This window comes from Solea senegalensis, linkage group LG20 (genome assembly GCF_019176455.1).
Source record: "Solea senegalensis isolate Sse05_10M linkage group LG20, IFAPA_SoseM_1, whole genome shotgun sequence".
Lineage (NCBI taxonomy): Eukaryota > Metazoa > Chordata > Actinopteri > Pleuronectiformes > Soleidae > Solea > Solea senegalensis.
The window spans coordinates 7,164,024-7,182,966 of record NC_058039.1 but is presented as its reverse complement, the minus strand read 5'-3'; the positions used below and the strand labels follow the sequence as shown (position 1 = coordinate 7,182,966).

The 18,943-nt window shown below is 40.8% G+C and overlaps 1 protein-coding gene across 2 annotated transcripts in view; it reads right to left on the bottom strand.

The window, feature by feature from the left end:
* The window catches only part of atxn1a (ataxin 1a), an 80,095-nt gene extending 77,488 nt beyond the window's left edge, over positions 1 to 2,607 (bottom strand). For both annotated transcript variants that reach the window (XM_044053263.1, XM_044053261.1), the window contains exon 1: positions 2,483 to 2,607. The gene's annotated coding sequence lies outside the window, so the exon portion shown is untranslated. The remainder of the gene's footprint in view (positions 1 to 2,482) is intronic.
* Between the last annotated feature and the right edge of the window lie 16,336 nt (positions 2,608 to 18,943).

Sequence of the window (18,943 nt, the reverse complement as noted above, 5' to 3'; positions counted from 1 at the left end):
ATAACAGACACTGACAAAAAAAAAAAAGTCAACCACGTTGTAGTCACATATGTAAGCTGCCAAGTTAATTATCACAGAAATTAGACTTTACAGAATAAAAACTAATTCAGTTTATCCGTTTATCACCGCCTCAGGCTTTATCTTCCCTGCGAATCGAGGTTTTTTTTTTTGGAAGTATAAAAAGTGCTTAAAGGTACTCAATTAAAAACACTAAATGTTTCCAAACACAAGACGTCAGTCGTGCGTGAACCACAAAGCAGCAGCAAATTGTAGCTTTACGTGTCCATCAGTGATTGGTGTTTATTTAAAAAGAAACAGTTTTGGAATTGTTTTTTTTAATAAAGCCGTTGATTCTAAAAGCAATATGTAAATACTGGGCTGAGAACATAATGTAAATGTTGTGTGTGGATTGTTTGATCCCAATGGTAGCAGCGTAATATTGTTATTGTTTATTGCATTGTACTACTATGCACTGTATTGTTTTAGGTTTGCTTCTTTTATTAATGTGGGTCTGTGCGGCACTTTGGTCAACGTCGTTTGTTTCCCTACGTGCTCCATCAATAAAGTCTGAGTTGAAACCAACTGCTGTTAAACACCACGACTTACTTGCAAACCAACTATTCCCAGTTCCACATGTTCTTTTTACTACAACATGTGGTTTTGATGGTAGGGATTATATGACTATACATATACTGCCTCAGGGAAGTCAACAGGCCAGAGGACAAGTTACTAGAATGACAATCAACAAGCAATGTAAATATCTGCACAGCCATGCAGCACCAAAAAAGGACATTTGTAATAGGAAATGGTTGCAAATAGAACTCTGTTTGAATGAGATTACTTCCCACTTGATGTATAATGTTAGTCAATATTTTTTTGATGAGATAGGAATCTTAATCTGTAGTTTCAGGTCTATTCCAATAGAACTTTCTGTACAGTTTTGTACATGTTGCTCCCATTTGAAAGGAAACTAGAGGCCAAACAAGGCACCTACGAATGGACCCCTCGAAACTTCCGGTTGCAAAATGTCAACATGGTGCCAGCCAAAACATGATCGTGATTACAGATTCTTATACGTGACGTCACGACTTGTTCGCTATATGTATGTTGTGCATTATCATTAGACTGGATATCAGAAAAAGAACAATTTTAAACGATCCATTATCCAAAATAAGACATAAATGCTACATTATACTAAGGCAACATGCTTTAAAGAGGTGTCCACCTCCACCAGTGCACAACAAGGACAAGGAGTATCCTGTTTGTTTGCTTTTTTTTTTATTTCTGGTTGTAGCTAAGCCGGTGAACGCATTGGCACAAATCCCTAAAGTAACAGCTTTCTTGCTAAAAAGAGGTAAAGACAATATTGGACATTTATCAATAAAGCTGTTGAGCTAGTGCTAACTGCAAAGGCTGCAATTTGAATTGTCCTATTTTGATTGTTTTAAGTTTAGTCGTTAATATTAACCTTATGATAACCCATTTTAAATAAACAGTGCAGCTTTAACAACATTTAACATTAGCATCCGCTCGCTCTCATTTGGAAGTCCTATTCATTTCATAATTTGAGTGAAAGCATAGACTACCACTTGGGAGTCACATAGCCTAGCCTGAGTGCAACTGTGAGGTGTAAACAGAGTAAAAATAGTCTGCTATCACAGGCTTCCCTACAGTCCCGTTATATAATGGTCCAAGCCAGGATGAATGACATCACGGGTAGTCCAAGCAATCACAACCTTTATGTCCTTTACGACCGGCTGATAATGTACAACACACAAAAAGAAAAACACATGTACTGAATGACCTGTCGACACATGCAAACAAACATACGAGTAGCTTTTTACAAACATGCGCGCGTGTCTGTGGGCGCGCGCGCGTGTGTGTGTGTGTACACTATGTAGTTCGTCTCCGGTCGTGTAGAGACAACACTTCCGCGATGGTAAAACGTAGATAAAAATGCAACGACAGCCTTTGACAGTCCTTGTCAGCACGAAAATAGTTCACAAAAATTCCCTAAATGTTCGGGGAGGTGACATTTAGCGGTGTTTGTCAGTGTTTTACGGCTAAAAAAACTGTCTGCAAAGAACGAGTGTTTGAGCCGAGGGCGAGTGGCGCAGTTAGTGGAAGTGCAGCGCTCGCCCGTCGCCAGTTCGCCCGGCGGACGCGCTCCTCGCTCGGTCTGAATCCAGCCGGAGCTCCGCTGCCTTTCGTCGCACTTAAACACTACTTTGCATTCGCGCTGTGACATGACATGAGCACACACGCGAGCCCCGCACGCCCCTCTACTGTTTGGTCACTTTAAAATTAGGTCAGAAGGCGAAGCAAACATTTTACAAGGCTTTGAAGTACACCGGAGTGTCAGCGCCACCCTGCCCAGTTTCTTCCAGCCATTTTCTCAACACAGGTCCAAAAAAGGGGGAGAGAGTGGCACAATGAGAGCCACGGCGGGCTGGAGGAACGAGAAACGCTGAATGTGACTTACTGTTGGGTGTAACGGGCTGATGAGTTTGTCTCTCCTTGTTGCCAAGGCTTCCCTGTTCTGATCCGGCGCTGACGGTGGAAAGCGACTCCCCTCCTGGTGATGTCTGCGGCGCACAGCTAAGAGCTCTCTGCCTGCCTGCCCCCACCTCCAGAGAGAGAGCGCGCGCGAGAGCGAGAGAGAGAGAGAGAGAGAGAGAGGGGAGGGAGGGAGAGAGAGAGAGCAGTGTGTAAGTTACTCATGCAAAAATGTAAGAGGGCTTAGAGCAGAGAAAACACAAGACTGAAGTTCACTGACAGGAGCTACTAGGGCGTGAGAATACACACTACATTTGAGTATTATAAATAAAGTGTGTGTGTGTGTGTGTGCGTGAACTCTTTAGGACCAGCTTTTCTGGCATTAACATTGACCTTGTCAGAACCAGCTTGTCCTCATGGAGACCGAAAACTTCATTTCTGAGGAACTGGTTAAGTTTAGTTCTAAGATTTAAATTGTTGCATATTCATTTCATTATGAAATTTTATATGAATAAAAGGAGGGAGGGGATAATGTTTTGTTTAAGGCTGTTAAAATGAATGAAAGTCAATGTGGTGTACCAAGAAGAATAGCAATGTGCAAATATGTATGTGTGTGAGTGTGTGTACCTGGTATCCCTTATGTTGTAGAGACCTAAATCTGTAAACATAGTCATATTATGGGGACTTGTCTTCCATATGGGGACATAAATCAAGTCTCCCATAACGTAAATGACTACATTTTAAAGTGAAGGTCAGGAAGGTCAGTAGTAATTATGGTTACGTTTAGAGTCAGTCTCCAGGAAATTAATGTGAGTCAATGCAATGTCATCTGAAGTCATGGAAACCAGTGTGTGTGTGTGTGTGTGTGTGTGTGTGTATGAGAGAGAGTGTGTTGACCTTTTCTAGTCTTAACACTGACACAAGCCTGTTTCCATGGCTGTGCAGTTGTGCATGTGAAACCCAGGTGGCGCTCAAGCTCCTGGCCCCCTTGTCCTCTGACCAGGTAAAGGACATTTTTAATCATTTTTATTTATTTTTTTAAATGTTTATGCATCCCTTAATCCATATAGCATCAATTCTCAATTAAAAGTGTTTTTTGATCACCCCTAACCCTAAATGGCTGCATACAACATAGTTCATTTATCTTACGTTTATACAATATGAATCACACCAAAAATGTGCTAAATATTGTAGGAGTATGATTTTAAATAGGTCATTCAGTTTTGTGCAACAATCAAGATGTATCTGAGGATGATGTCTCCACTTTTTCCCAAACACTGGGGGCTATTGTTTACACCATGAGCTCCTATGTCCTATGTGATATCACATGCTCAGCATGCCATACCATGTTTACATTTCTCAGTCAAAGCAGAAGCTCCTGGCAGGCATTTGAAGTAGACAGTTGGAATCTTAGATAGAAGCAGCTCAGCCAAAGGCAGTGACTGACAATCAGCTGACCATGGAAAATGTCGGCCACACCACACACACACACACACACACACACTGGACACACACATACAAGCATTAAGGCACTCATGGAATATTAACATGCTTCGAATGTCCTGGGGTATGATTGGCAACTGCAACTTTTAGTTGTTTGTGAGAATATTATAAAATCCACTCTCACAAAAGCCCTATGAGCTTAAGCTGATATTCTTTGATATGACCTGTTATTACAGTATCAATCAAAATAAATAAATATAATATAATAAACCGCGACCTCGACTAATAAACTAATGCTGATAAAGTATCTCCAGACTAAGGTTATGTCAGAGAAACATGTTAAAACTTAGTGGCTCTTTTTATAATGTTGACCTCTGTTACCTTTCCCAGATTTCCAACATGGCAGCGAGTGTCTTTGCCTCCTCGTCACAGGAGAGTGCAACCTGACCCTGACCATGAGCCTCCAGGTGCACGAGGCTGCAGAGTGACAGATGATCAGGGATGTATCCCACTCCCTGCCAGTCACTCAATAAGTGGCCTATTGTCCTGCGCTCTATTGTGCCCTTGTCACATGTGAAGCTAAACAAAGAGGCAGAGAGGTAGGCTGCACTGTGTGCCAGGAGGCTTGCGTTACATTCATGGCCTGGATGCATAGAAATGAAGAGACAGCGTCTTGAGCTGAATAGACTTTGATATTTGAATGGAAACAGGAGTTTGATTTCACACGGGTTTATCACGGAGACCGTGTGCGCTCCGTGTGGCACAGTCGAGCTTCCTGTAGCATCACACTGTGTCAGGTCAAAGCTCCGGAGGAAACGATAAGTTAACAACATGTTTCAGAGTTAAATCACAGTGTTCCGGATCAGTGATTTAATTACAGGGTTTGCTCGGTGTCTGGCGAGCTCACATATCTGCAAGCATATACACATTTGCATTCTCGCAGGCGTGTACTTGCAACAAATCTACACCCTCTTGTTCCACTCTGCGTGTGCTTACAGGTACACGCCTTATCACGCATGCACTCAAGTGATGAAAAGCTCCACATATAGAAAACTCCACAGCAGGCATTTCAGGTGGGAGAAGTCCGTTCCGCAGCAGCCAGTCTCCTATTGACTTGCACCATTCAGAGCATAATGAGAAAATGTACTATAGCTGTTTGTGTGTGTGTGTGTGTGTGTGTGTGTAGGGCCATGGCGAGCTTGAGGAATAATAAAGAGCTCCTCCCGAAGGAGCAGCAGATTCTTCAAGGGTTGGGTTACTCCCCAGAGATGTGTACCTGTGTTCTTTGTGGAAGGTGTGAATAGTATAATGTCAGGGACAAGTGAAGTGCTTCAGGTGTGGCCTGAACAGGACGAGCCCTGAGATATGGAGACAACAGGTTTAAACAACTGCATACCTCTGCGAGTGACTCTCTGATGCGGTCATATTACTTCTTCTTATTATTATAAATAAATATCTGAAAGGGTAAAGGAAATGTGAACCTCCTTCTGACCAGAAAGAACGCCATTCAAGCACTTCACTGTCAAGTGTTCACAAACAAGGGATTGGACACTTCACCTGGGATATGAATAAATAACACGCTGAACTTAAAACATGCACCGAGGCGGATACATTATTAATCATCGCCCGCCTTGGGAAAGCAGCTCTTAAGGGATTTTCGAAGATTTTAAAACGGTCGAGGGTGTCTCTTCTTTGTTGGAAACGCGGTGTCTGGAGTGCCCGTCCACTTACCACAGTGCACTCACTTATTGACCACCCCGAGGACCTTCAGGCGTTTAACTGACAAACGTGTGGCTTTTATGACCCTCGTGCTTCTGTGAACGAGGACGAGAGGGTCGTGTTAGCGCTGCACCATCTCTGCACAAACCTTTAGGAGAAGCGTTTCGTCGTGTATGATCTGAAGGGAGCTGTCACTTCAGATTTCAGGCCCCTCACGTTCTCTCTGCTCTCAGCTGCTCACTGCGCCCCCTTTTGATAAAACATGGTAGTGGTCACAGACTCAAGTGCCTCATCAGACACGATGCAAGTGCTTCACTTTTTATTGTCATAAACTTTGGGAAATATAACACTACTATAACACTTTTTTTGTACATGTTGTTAGTTAATGATGTTCAGTGGATTCAGTATGTGGTGTTTTTTCCTCTTCATTATTATTATTATTATCATCACTATTCAAATTATGATCATTTAATTATTTTCCAAATACCATTAACTTCAACGGCGCCCCTGGGTAAGTTTCCACTGTTGGCAATAAATGGGTTACTCTTACATCTAGGGCAGCAGGGTGGAGCGGTGGTTAGCACCGGCGTCTCACGGAAAGACGGTTACCGCTTTTGCTGTTTGTGTAAGTGCTTTTTTTAGATTGAGGAAATTGAGCGTCGCTGTAAATGTGAGTGTCTGGTTGTACAACAAATGTCAGCTCCCATATGTGCTGAGAAAACAACTGTATAACATGTAGTCCAGTGTGGAGTCGTTACACACCGAATATCAAAGTTAGACATGACCTCACTTCTTCTTCTTTTCCATCCCTATCCTTTATGATATGGATGCACCTCAGCCACATTTGAGATCTCCTTTGAATTCTCAATGTGAAACAGCATCTAAAATGGGAAAGAACCACACGCTTAATAATAATACAACATCACTTTTACAACCAAAATGATCCAGACTTAAATTTGCCCTTGCCAGTGTAATCCTACAGCTGCTGCCTGCTATTGGCTTACATGTTCTCACACACACCTTCTCCATTCTCCAGCAAGGGAGAGCGAAGCAAGGTGGATTAGGGCGCAAAGAGAGTTTCCTAATCTGTGTATTAACGGCAGCCAATTGAATGCGTCTGTCCTGAGCAGGCAGATTTTGGGAAGTAATCTGAGGTGCCTTTGTGTTGATCTGTACAAAACTCCCAGACCTAATTGGAGCGGTCGAAACGCCGTTCCGTTTCTCTGCATCTCTGCTTTTTGCCACATCTCAGGCATCTCTGAACGTTTGTGTGAGCATTATAGAGGATCAGCGGCGGCTTCATGTCTCGCCTTTGATGAAACATAAAGCAGATCGGCGAGAGACACAGACGGGAAAGAAGAGCATTAGTGTGTATCTTTTAGCCGAGCTCCCTATGCATGAGAAATAATTGTCTGGACCCAGACCTTATTATACTCCACGGCTGCCTTTGTGGATGAGACTGCAATTTCACAGAGACACACAAATGTTTTTATGCTCATTTCACAGACGCCACAGAGCGTTGTTCCTGCCGTTGTGTATTCCCCGTTTGAACCTCAAATCACACTGGTGGTATTATTACATTTCACTTTTCACCTGTCTTGTAGTTGTTTTTTTGCTTAAGGCATCAAATATTTCTACAAAGTGATGTCTGTGTTCAACGCTCCATTCCCCCAATATAATAAGAAGCAATAAGAGCTTTAAAAAATATATATATTTATCTGTTCTGCCCGAGCCGCTCTCCTCCTACTCAGCACTTTAATTATTGACCTGGTGAGGGACTCTTGCCAACTTTTGTACACACACACACACACACACACACACACACACACACAGTGTATGGCCACACATAAGTACAAACAGTGGTGAGGGATCAGGACAGCTATCTGCAGAACACAGCCACAAACTCTAGGGTCAGCACGGAGTGAGCTGGATAATAGATGAGCTTGAAAGAAGCATCCCACAAATCTGGTGCACTCGCCCTGCACTCTGTCGGCCTGATTCTCCCCCTTGTCTGTGTGGCTGTGTTTGAACAAAGGAAGACAGTGTATGAGGAGTCAGTGAGGGAGACAGAAAGGGAAGAGAGACAGAGAGAGAGAGAGAAAAGTAAATGACCAAAGAGGCGAAAGCAGAGCTCCTTTATTCAAGGACCTGAAAAAAGTTGGATAATAAATAAAAAAGTTATAGTATGACCTTTTGGCAAACACACTTGTTTGCTTTTTCCTCTGAGACCTATACGAGATCAATATCAATCTCATATCACACAGTTCATTATGAAGCCGTAGCCGGCAGCCAGTTAGCTCTGGAAACAGCTCCTCTGTTGTTGTTGTTGTCTTAAATCACCAGTGGCACCAAACAATTTTTTCACTCGGTGTGTCGAAGAAAGTCACACAATAACACATCAAACCGTGTTGATTTACCTCTAAAAGTGAAGTGGATTGCCGGCAAAACACCGCGTTCCATTTTTCATTATCCGCGCGTGTGTATGTTTTCATTGAGACTGAAGAGTCGCGTGCCGTCATAAATATATTAACAAACGATTAACCTATAAAGAAAACAATTATTTGCCCACTTTGCAGGACTGTAATATTGCAAAAGTCATTAGAGGGCAAGTGGAGCAGGAAGACAGCACACCACTCCACTGCAAATGCCCTCGTCTTGCCACGCGCATCGATCACAATGCGTCATTGGTCATCGATCAATACTGCTTCTGTGGCTTCACCCTCTGACCGCCATCATTAGCACCCTCCATCGCATTCCCGATGCCATCGCCCCCCCTCTGTCTCTGCAGCCTCCTCTGTCTTCACAGGGAAGAGTTATTGTGACTTTAAAGTTGCGAGGGGAAACGATTTTGTCACTGTCGAAACAGGGCTGCGGGGTTAGTCTGATGTTTTCAGCATTTATGCTAAAATAAGCTCTACAGACTGTACATATATATATGTTTATACATATATATACAGTAAAAAGTGTAGGAGTTAATTGATTGACAACGTCAGCTTATATTTTCATGCATAGGTAATGGTCTCAATCGCTAGTTTCAGGTCTTCTACAATAATAATAATAATAATAATAATAATAATACTAATACTAATACTAATACTAATACTAATAATAATAATGATGATACATTTTATTTTAGGTGCACCCATGGTAATTTGCCGTGGGAGTAATACACAGCACCTTATATGGACTTCCTGAGGGTGTGTGTTTATAGGTCACATATTTAGGCTTTAAAAAAGCATTCCCCCCAGTTTCTTATGTGTTTTTGAGTCAAAGTTATGATTCATTTTATGACACATTTTTAGTAGTGATATAAAGTAGCAGTAATAGTGCAGAAGTCACAAAATTAGACCGTTTTTGTCCTTTTTTTTTGTTCATAAAAACGAGCCAAGTGAACTGTGAACTGTGACGTATTTCCAAATTTCACAAATTCAACATTTTGAGTACTTTTTGCTCAGATTGCCTAAAGAAATAGCCGAGATGCTCTATGTTCTAAGGGTTAAAGATACAAAGTTAAGATGAAATAGAAAGGACAAGATCAACACAGTAGATGGAGATTGAAAATACAAGCGTTTAAATGCAGACTACTGAATAAGAACGTGATAGTTGACGGCCATGATGGGGTACACTAATCTAAAAAAAGTATGTTTTTAGTTGGGAATTGAAGGTCAGATAGTGAATGACCTTATTGTGGACAGGTGGGCAGGTGGTGTGGAGAGGAGGGAGGCTGAGGGAAAGTGTCAGAGCGTGTGGAGCAGGTCAGTGAGATGTGGGGGAGCTGAGTTATGGACATTCTTTGAATGTTAAAAGAAAGATTTCGAACATGAAGTCAGTTTCACCAGTGTGATTGACAGCTGCTGTTCAGCAAGGACTAAGGAATAAATGTGGATGAAGGAGATGTGTATGTCTCTATCAAGTACCTAAAAGTATCTTAGCAGAAAATGACTTTGGTAGAAGTTGAAGTCACTTTTTATAATATTACTTAAGTAAAAGTATTAAAGTATTTTTACCTCCAACCAAAAAGGGGTTTCAGTCCTTTGACCTAACTTCAGGTATCACTATCAACTCTCGTTTGATTCCTATTATTTTACAGTCAGTGTCATAAACATGTTTCTGCCACCTCTCCCTAACTACACGTTCAATACACTCACTGTGGAACAACAGTGTTGGTCAAACTCGATGATTAGACTCAAGCCGCCGCATCAGTATCAATAATCTCACCCTTCTTTTTGAGTCTGCCGCCGGGGTTCTTTGACTGCTGCTGCTCTCTTCGAGTGCAGTTCAACGGGAGCGACCACAAAAGCCACAGTGTCTCGACGCCGAGTATCAAAGGCCTGTGGAAAAAAAAAGAAAGAAAAGAAAAAAGAGCAGAAAATTAAAAAATCAATAAAGTTATCAGCGCGCCGCTCCCCCAGACGCGCCGGTCACAGGAGAACATTGTGCTTGTAGAAACTTTCCAACACCATTGATTAATCTTTATCACCGTGTTTCTCTGTGCATGTCTCGGCAATATGTTAAACGTGGAGAAAAGCTCTCTAATTAAGAGAGAGAGTCCCAGTCTGAAGTGTGTTCTGACTGTTTGTTTATGCCTGATGACTCTTTGTGTTTGCAAGTTTGATTATGTGCTGTCTCAACATGGGAGGGTGTGGAAATTATGTATGAGAGGAAATGAAAAAAATAATAATAAAAAAAATGTTTCCACTTACTTTTGTTGTTTCCCCATGTACATTTGCATTGCACAAAAGAAATATGACACTTTGCCTCTGGGTAATTATTTACATACCTATACTGTGCAGCACATCTTCACCGCGGCCTCTTCCTGTAAACGGAGAACCTTGAGGTTTTGGAGAGTCTAACATTGTATTGTAAAGATCTGCAGGCATCGATGAGGACTGAGGAATACATGTGTGAATTTTCACCAGTCTTGTATAAAGTACCTTAAAGGGGATACTTGAGAAAAAAGTACCTAAAAGTATCTTACCAGAAAATGACATTGGTAGAAGTTGAAGTCACTTTTTATAATATTACTTAATTAAAAGTGCTTAGTGCTCACGCAGTGCGGATCTGTGCCGCAGGTGCACCCATGGTAATTTGCCGTGGGAATAATACACCACTCCTTATATGGACATCCTGGACGTGTGTTTATAGGTCACATATTCAGGCTTTAAAATGGGTGTTCTTCCTCTTATGTGTTGTTGAGTCAAAAGTTATGATTCATTTTGTATCGCATTTTTATTAGTGATATGAAGTAGAGATAATTGTGCAGAAGTCACAAAATTAGACCGTTTGTCTTTTCTTTTTGTTCATAAAAACGAGCCAAGTGAACTTTGAACTGTGATGCATTTCCAAATTTCACAAATTTAATCCGATTGTAAACATTTTGAGTACCTTTTGCCCATGGTGTGTTTATATAGTTAGCAATAATTCATTTTTATTTTCATCAGATTGCTTATAGGTTATGCTGGGGAAAAAAGGATGTGTTTAAACATAGTAATGGAAAAAAGCAGCCAAAATACTCTGTGTTCTAAGTATCAAAAGTCATTTTCGGATATAAAATGTACTTAAGTTTTCGGAGTAAAAGTATTAAAAAAGTGAGGACTAAGGATTGAGCCATGGTAGCTTGAATTGTCTTGCAACTGGAAGGTTGAGGGTTCAATTCCTGGCTTTGCTAGTCTATATGTGTCCTTGAGCAAGGCACTTAACCCCACGTTGCAGAGTGTGAATGGGAGAAAAATGTAATGTAAAGCAGCTCATCAACACTAGAGAAGCTCTTTAGAAATACAGACCATAATGCCAACTCTTCCTTTACTTGGTAGCAACGAGGAACAAAGATAGTTGGAGGAAATGAGTAAAAGCACAGATACGAGAGTTTTGTACTCAGCACACTGATGTTCTCACGTCAGTCATCACGTCACATGTTAAACTGCATAACTTGTTTGTTTTTGCCACTGACGCACGTGATCTGCGGACGACATACGCATAAACACCTCGCCCCTCCTGTGTTTGCGCTAACTCCACATCAAACAGCTGATCACTCTCTCATTTGGGTTGAAATCAATTTGGACAAGGCCTGGTTTTTGGTCTTGGCAGCCTTTTCCACCGACCTCCTGATGCTCACATCAGCTGACGGTCACCCTCGACAGTGTGTTGTCGTCAAATTTGAATGATTAGATTCCTGAAATAACATATTTAACTTTATATCTTCTATATATCCTTTCATCTGCAGTCTTTTGCAGTCCACTCCTTCTTCATTTTCAAACAAGAACTCGTCTCTATATTTAGAACACTTCCTCTTTGAACTCTCAGTTGTCGGGATTTTCAATTATGCAGATTCTTTTTAAGTGTATTAGCTGAAATAGCATAACATAACTCAAGCCAGATGAATCGCTGGCTTCAGTATCCACAGCAGGCTTTTTATGTAAAAACAACACCATCGACGGCACAAAACGCTGTCCGACAAACGCCAGCAAAACTTCACACAACTTGCACTTGTGTGTTTTAGTCATGTGCTGCAACTGATGATTTCCTGGTAAAAGTGTGCGTGTGCGTGTGTGTGTGTTGCATGACTCATTTACAAATGAGTTGAAAACAAAGGGTTTCCTATTTCTCAGAAATATTATTAAGCAGTAATGACACAGAGACACATTTCAGCGCCTGTTTGAACATGGCAGTACAGTAAAGAAACAAAAAAACAAACCTAAAAGGCACAGTAGGCAGAATTATGTCAGCACTATCGATCAATGCATCCAATAAAAACCTTTCATTGCAATGTAAATCAGGTTCTCTCTCTAGGTTGTAGAGAGAGAACGACACTGCTGCTGTTTACTGCCTCACAACTAAATCTGTGACCAATCAAGGGCCAGTTTTGTTGGCCGTTTCACTTCAGCTACTCTGCATTTAGATGTTTTGCAGTGTTGCAGCATTGACGACACTGCAGAGTACGACAGAGTATCAGGGCCAAACTGAAGCAACGTTCGTTTTGAAATCCTTTGAGAATAAAGTCATAATATTCCGACTTTATTCTCGTAAAATTATGACTTTTTTAATATTACAAATTTATTCTCATAATATCACAACTTTTTTCTCATAATATTGCGACTTTATTCTCGTAAAATTATGACTTTTTTAATATTACTAATTTATTCTCATAATATCACAACTTTTTTCTCATAATATTGCGACTTTATTCTCGTAAAATTATGACTTTTTTAATATTACGAATTTATTCTCATAATATCACAAATTTATTCTCATAATATTTTTTTTCTCTCTTCAGTGTCAGTTTCACAGATGGAGAGATCGCCTCAGGTCGTCTGTTGTGAATGAAACAAGTGCAACTGTCAGAGGTGGAGACAGAGAGTGTGAACATCTTAATAACCTGTGGTTGAAATTCAAAAAAATGTATACATCAGCTACAGGGTTCTCGCCTGGATGGATGGATGGATGGATGGATGGATGGATGGATGGATTGATTGATGGATGGATGGATAGATGGATAGATTCCATCACTGTGTTGGATCAAACTGCTGTTCTTCATCCTTATATTTATTCAAAATTTAAACTGATTGATGCTTTTCAAAATAAAGTACACAGTAAAAGGTTCATTTTAGAACTTTATCAAGACACAGAGACCCTTTTTAGACTAGTATGACTCCTTAAAAGCATTTAATTTCACCTGTTCTTCTTTTTAATCATTTGCAATTACCTGATTGTGCCGCTTTTACATTCTACCTTGATGTATTATGTACAATCCTGGGTGGGAGGGTGGGCACGGATAAGAGGAGTGTAATGTAATCAACATTTACTTTGTATGTATAGGAGCTGTCATCAAATATGTCTACTTTGCACTGCATATACAAACCTTATCTTTGGCTATAAAACTGAAAAACCCATAAACATAATACACAATGTGTTTCTTGGCAAAGTATATGTCAAGAACATTTTTAGACCTTCATTGATTTGATGACCAAAACTGTATCAGTGTAAATAAGTCTTTGTTTGCGGTTTAAAATGTATGTTAGAATGAGTAAGCTTTAAAAAAAAAAATGATCCAGGACATTAAAGTTCTGTGTTGGTATGGTTATGTGATATGTGTTTGTGACTGTGCTCGCTTGCCTCTCTATTAATAGCAGACCTCCAGTAGCTGACCGAGGCATTAACACATATTGTCAGTCAGCAGGCCGGATTATGACCCATCAGATTGTTACTTCAGGGAGGGGATTTCTCAGATTCCCCATCAGTGCACACACACACGGAAACACATTAGGATTACTGTGCGTATACTGTGCATTAAACATGCGGTGAGAAAGGTTCAGTGTTTCACTGAAACCAATTATGCATCTAAATGATCAAGTCTTTTTTTATTGCTGTTGATGCTTACACGGCAAATACCATAATATAATTTGGCTCTTAAGTATGAGATTTGAGACTAAAGAGATGATGCAGACTGTCTGGAGGACAAGTAGGAGCAACAGCAGTGATATCCACTGCAGCAGAAGCATTGTGTGTGTACATGACTTTATAGAAAACAAAGCACCTGAGAATTATCTCTGACATTAGCTCAGGGACAATGACAGTGAGTTATTGCTTTTTGAGTTATTTAACAGCCAGTCTAGTAAAGTAATATAACTCTCTAAGCTCTGGTGTGTCACTTTTAATAATAAACAACCTGTTCTTAAATGTGTTCACACAATGGTGATTAAGATTACCAGCTACACACGACGTTCTGTGGCCGTCAGTACTGCGGCGAACACCGGAAATGATTTGTTTCATGTCAAGACAGACGGAGGCCAGAGCGACACTGTGCTAGTGAAGCGAGATGACTGCTAACGTGTGAGTACGACTGAAAGAATGACATAAAGAAGCGCCCGGAAATGTATTCCACAAGTTCAAATTCAAAATGAATTCCACTGCTCAAAAAACACCAGATTGTTCAGCAGTTTGATGGGGGCTTTGCTCTGCTGGTGCATACACACAAAACGCCCCATCAGTCAGGTCTGACAGTACTGCGTGACCCTTAGAAATACTTTTTTTTCCATTACTATTTTAAAACATACAGAGGCTATACCAAAGTGCCATATAGAGTGTCTTGTATCCTTTTTTTTCAGCACAACCTATAGGCAATCTGATGGGGGAAAAAATCTTTTTCACCAGTTATATAAACACACCTGAGCAAAAAAAATGACTCAAAATGTTCAGAATTGGATAATTGTGCGTCATAGTTCAAAGTTCACTTGGCTTGTTTTTATGAACAAAAAGAAAAGGTCTAATTTTGTGACTTCTGCACAATCATTGCTACTTTACATCACAACTAAAAATGCTATATAAAATGATTCATAACTTCGACTCAACAACACATAAGAACACCTTTTTTTAAAAAAAAAAGCCTGAATATGTGACCTATAAACACACACCTCCAGGATGTCCATATAAGGAGTGGTGTATTATTCCCACGGCAAAATACCATAGGTGCACCTGCGGCACATATATGCACCGCGTGACTAAGGGTTAACAGATACAGTGTGGAGCGTTCAAAAAAATTTGACACTGTTTCTGTACAAGACCAAACAGAGGCAGAATAATAACATCAACGACAACAAGAACTACTCACCAAAAGTTACACACTGCAGCTTTAACCAGACCGACGTAACATGTGCTTGGACACTTTTCTACCTTCAACTCTGCAGTCATCTGCAGTATATGAACCCCATTATACATATACAGTACTATGCACTATATGGGCATACAGGATACCTACACAAGCAGCCGCTCCACTCAGTCATCTTTTTTTTTGGTCTATGGGAATTCTGCCTCCTCCAGGGGAGGAGGTGATGGGGCCCCCGGTGGAGAGGCATTCATCCTGTGCCACTTGTGGCTGTGAGGGAGCTGGAACATGAAACCTGTGTGTGGCAAACCCATAACCTGCAGCAGGACATCCACAGATGACACGAATGCTCCGCAGAGACGGCGCGCTGAGGGATTACATTCACAGCTCAGTACTGTATGTTCACTATGTTGACACACTTATAACGCACCCTGAACGCTGTCCGACAATTCATGATTAAAATACTACACGTATCATAACAGGGAGATCTGTATCTGTACATGGTAGCAATAAAACTTTTTTTTTATTTTTTGCGCAGTCGTTCTCCTTTTGTGTGAGAGCTTGAGGGCGGACATTAATGTGGTGTGTGTAAAGTTTGTGTGTGAACTTGCGAGAGGGCAGAGGGTGCGGCGCGTTTGTGGATGTTAGGCAACACAGAACAGCTGACAGTTCTGCTTTGGCTTCGTACACGTGAACACACACTGCACAATAGGACTACTGCTCTGTCATCGGGTGTTAAACGCTCCCTCCCTCATTCCCTCCTCCTCTCTACTCGCCTCCTCCCTCCCTCCCTCCCTCCCTCCATCAGTATATAGTGTAGTACTACATGCTCTAGCTGACAGCTCATGCCGAGCCAGCACATTCCACATTATTACTACTTCAGATGTTTGTGGCCCAGAAGCTCTGTGATTGGCTCAGCCACCTCCGGCACAGAGGCGGTTGAGAACCAATGAACAGGCAGCTCTGGGGAGTGAAGAGACAGACAGTAAATACAAAGGGAACTCCCTCTTCTGGGCGACACAGAGAATGTCTGGGTTTTGAAAAAAACAAACAGAGAAGTGTCTGTTTGAACTGTATCATAATACACAAAGGATGGTGTTCCAACATTGGCTCATAAAGAATTGATGTTGCTCCATCTATGTTTTGTTTTTTTGCTCACATATAATGCTCCTTTTTTTTGGCTCCTGCAGCTTAACCTGTGGATACCAAAGGTCAAACGTATGCTTTGCCTCAAAGACACGAGAGTGTGCGTCTGCAGGAGAAGCGGCACATGATTAGAAAAGACAAACGCACGAGAAGCCACAGATCCAAGCACAAAAGACCCGTCCGTGTTTTTCCACAGTAGGCCGATGAACCCATTGCAGGATTGGAGAGCGATCAAAGGCCCATGAGGAGTTTCTGCGAGGTTTCTGAGGGTGGAGTGTCCCTCGAAAAAAAACAGATAAAAAGTGAATCATATTGTCTCCCCATGTTTGTCTTTCTCCCACTGAAACTTAATTTGACGCAGTGTTTGTAACAGTCATTAATGTGACACACAATCAAACGAAGGGTTTATTTATCACTGTCTCTTTCTTTCAAAGGGATTTTTGATTGTCAAAAGTTCAAGCTGAAAAGTGTCGTTCACAGTAATGAGCTCTCAGAGAATTATCACACAACCCTTCCTGTTTTTTTACTTTTGACTATTTACTATTCTTTTCACAATCTTTTCACTCATTTATATGCTGCCATAATATCCCAAAGATATAGATTAGTTTACACTATGTTATGAACAGTTTGAGACATATAAAGATGGGGATCTATCTATCTATCTATCTGGCAATAGCTAACTTGCCAGCTAACCTATAATCTATCTATGCTAAATAGCTAACTTGCCAGCTAACCTACGATCTATCTATGCTAAATAGCTAACTTGCCAGCTAACCTACAATCTATCTATGCTAAATAGCTAGCTACAATATTCTACTCAAGTAGAAGTACCACTATGTTGATAACATTTTTAGTAAAGGTGCAGGTCTAAAAATGTACTCAAGTTAAAGTAAAAAAGTAGCTTTTTTAAAATGTACTGAGAGTAAAAGTTACTTAGTTTCTTTAATAACAAGGCTGGGGTTCTTTCTTGTGTCGTGCAAAAAGGACAAAAAGGGAACACAAATCATCCAAAACTTGTACACAAAAAACCTACAGAGTTACAGTAACGTGAGTAAATGTAATGCACTACTTTCCAGTTTATTTGAACAGGAGTTCAGTGCTGGGACCAATTCTTTTCACCTATAGTGCGAGCTTCCTTTAGGCGATGTTATTAACCTGCATTGTGTTTACTCCAACTGTACATTCAACCTTGGAGTTATTTTTGATCACGCCCTTTCACTGTTCCTATAGGAAGTGTCCTCTCGCTGTCCCTGCAGGACGGCCCTTTTCAACCTGCACAGTATCATCAAAACAAGACTCATCTGGTCTCAAAGGAATGACGCACAACTACTCGTTTGTTATCTCGAGACTGGACTTTATTGTGTTCTTTATCAGGAGCTTTCAATAAGTTAGTGGGAAGCCTAAAGGTGATCCAAAAGCTGCAGTGCAAGTCTCCAAATGACTTTTCTCTCTCTGTAAGATCTGGCACAAAGCTCAGAATCAATCTCCCTAGTGACTAGGTTCTGTTGTTTTTTAAACAGCTTTTATTACCCTATTATCCTAATAGAGCACTTCAGGCAACACTGTTTCCAAGAGTTTGAAAAGGATGTGAGCCGTGAGGCATAAAACTCCTCCTCTCCTGTGGAACCAGCTTCCAGTTTGGGTGTGGGAATATTAAGCAAAATGTTGGCATTCCGAACTGGCCAAATAACACGAAAAGATAAAAGGTATTCGAGGTTTTTGTACTTGTGTTAGTGACTATTTACTTCAGTGCCTGTGCTGTCAGTTTGGTCTTTACACCAGCAGCACCGGAGCTGAAAAACGCTGATTGTCTCAGTGAAAAAGTGTGCAGTTTATAAACTCTGGCTGTCCGTGAGATAAAAGAGTGAATGTATTTACTCCTAATTTATTGTTTTATTTGCAACTTTTGTTTTATTTCAAAGTTACAACAGGGTTTTTACTTTTTCACTTCAGACTTTTCCTTTTTCCATTCCACCCTGTGTTGTGTTATACTGTTGTATTTACATCTCATTTCTTTTTAAATGTTATTTTCCTTTTACGGTGAAGCACTTTGAGCTGCAAATCCTTGCATGAAAGGTGCTATACAAATAAAGTTTATCATTATTATTATTACCATTATTACATGTAATAAAAGTGTGAGTGTCTGCATCTCAGACGAGGTTCACGGAAACAGCAAGTTCTCCTTTTAAGTTTACATTTAAATGTGATTATAGTTTGCTATGCTGGCTGCATATGAGCCTCTGTGCCCACACTATCAATAATTTGGTTTTCAGGAAAGGAGTGGAGAGAAGAGAGGAAAGGAAAGGAAAGGAGATGTAGGGTTTTCAAAGAGCAGATATAGTTCTGTGAAATAATCCATATGCAGTTCCACATATGATGACGCCGTTGTCTTCATGTCGCTGTACTTAGTACAGAGTGAAGTTCATCAGCCTTGTTACTTATCCACAAATGTCTGTCTGTCTTCACTGAAGGAAACACTGGTGGTTGTGTATGTGTGAGACGGCCCGTCGTCTGTACTCATGTGGACTGTACGACTAT